Source organism: Pongo abelii, chromosome 18 (genome assembly GCF_028885655.2).
Source record: "Pongo abelii isolate AG06213 chromosome 18, NHGRI_mPonAbe1-v2.0_pri, whole genome shotgun sequence".
Lineage (NCBI taxonomy): Eukaryota > Metazoa > Chordata > Mammalia > Primates > Hominidae > Pongo > Pongo abelii.
Genome location: NC_072003.2, coordinates 47,706,878 through 47,708,252, shown reverse-complemented (window position 1 = coordinate 47,708,252; position 1,375 = coordinate 47,706,878). Strand labels below are relative to the sequence as shown.

The following is a 1,375-nucleotide window of genomic DNA, read 5'->3' as shown; positions in this document are numbered from 1 at the left end:
GGAATTCAGTGGTAATTTAAATAACTTTACGATAGGCTTCCCAGAGCTCCACAGAGCATTGTCGATGACTGCCTGGATACCCAGAAGCTGTATAATTCGATCTTGTAGGTAATATAATATCACCTCTTCGTAGATTATTTTTGCACTTAGTGTAGTTGTATTTTCTGTTACTTTTGATTGGCCAAATTTTTAGTGAGGTAAAATGTACATAGAGTGAAAGACAGATCTTAAGTACAATTCAAGGAGTTTTGACAAATGTATACTCCTATGTAACCAATGTCTTAATTGGTTAATTTTCTCTTTTGGGAGTTTCGGGGAACTATTAATTTGAGTTAATGCCCAAAGATCTCCGAAAAAAAATTTTTCTCTTTTTTCCTATGAAAGTTTTTTGAATTGTGATAAAATCCACATAACACGATCTTTTTGGAGTTCATAAGCATGATCATTGGGTTTTCATGTGCATGTGTGACATGCGACTCCCTCAAGCCTTGTTACAACATCAGCACATTACCAGTCTGACACACACAGAAAATACACATAACAAAATTTACCATCAGTGACACTTAGTACATTTATAATATTGTGCAACCATTACTACCATCTAGTTCTAGAACATTTTCACTACTTTAGAAGGAAACCCCATACACATTAAGCAATCACTCCCCATTCCACCTTCCCTAAGCTCTGGCAACCATTCATCTGCTTTCTGTCTCTATGGATTTGCCTAGTCTGGATATGTCACATAGAATCATACTATATTGGCCTTTTGTGTCTGGCCCATTTTTTTTTCACTTAGCATAATTTTTTCAAGGTTCATAAATTTTATAGCCTGTATCAGTACATCATTTCTTTTTATGAGAGGATAATATCCCATTGTGTGTTTATACCACAATTTATCTGTTTATGTGTTAATGGACATTTGAGTTGTTTTCACCTTTTGGCCACTGTGAATAGTGCTGCTATGACCATTCATGTAAAAGTTCTGTTTGAACACTGTTTTCAACTCTGAAAAAGATATTATTTTGTCACCCCTATTGGGACCTGCTATTTTGCTCCTTTACTGCCTGTTACTTGTTCTAAACAAAGCAAAACAAAAAGAGCAAGTCAGTGCTGAAACTGCCGAGGAAAAAAAGGTAAACAATGGTCTTGCTGTTTGCCATGATTTTGGACAACCCCCTTGGCCAGTGCTCAGGAATGTGAAAATCATAGACATGGAGAACAGAAAACAGTGCATTCTTAGTTAACAAAATCACAGACTTTCCCAGCATTTGGTGTGAAAGGCTTTGATTCCTATGTCTGTGTCCAAAGGGGATTGTTGTTTAAACCACAATGGCTGCTTAGTGGCTGGTTGCAAATGAGGTTGAAATGGTAAAAA

At 36.4% G+C, this 1,375-nt stretch overlaps 1 non-coding gene across 1 annotated transcript; it reads left to right on the top strand.

Annotated features, from left to right (window-relative positions):
- Positions 1 to 417: 417 nt before the first annotated feature.
- Positions 418 to 521, top strand: LOC112129485 (small nucleolar RNA U13). Its single transcript, XR_002911881.2, has one exon. It is a non-coding gene; the product is annotated as a small nucleolar RNA U13 (small nucleolar RNA).
- Positions 522 to 1,375: the final 854 nt, after the last annotated feature.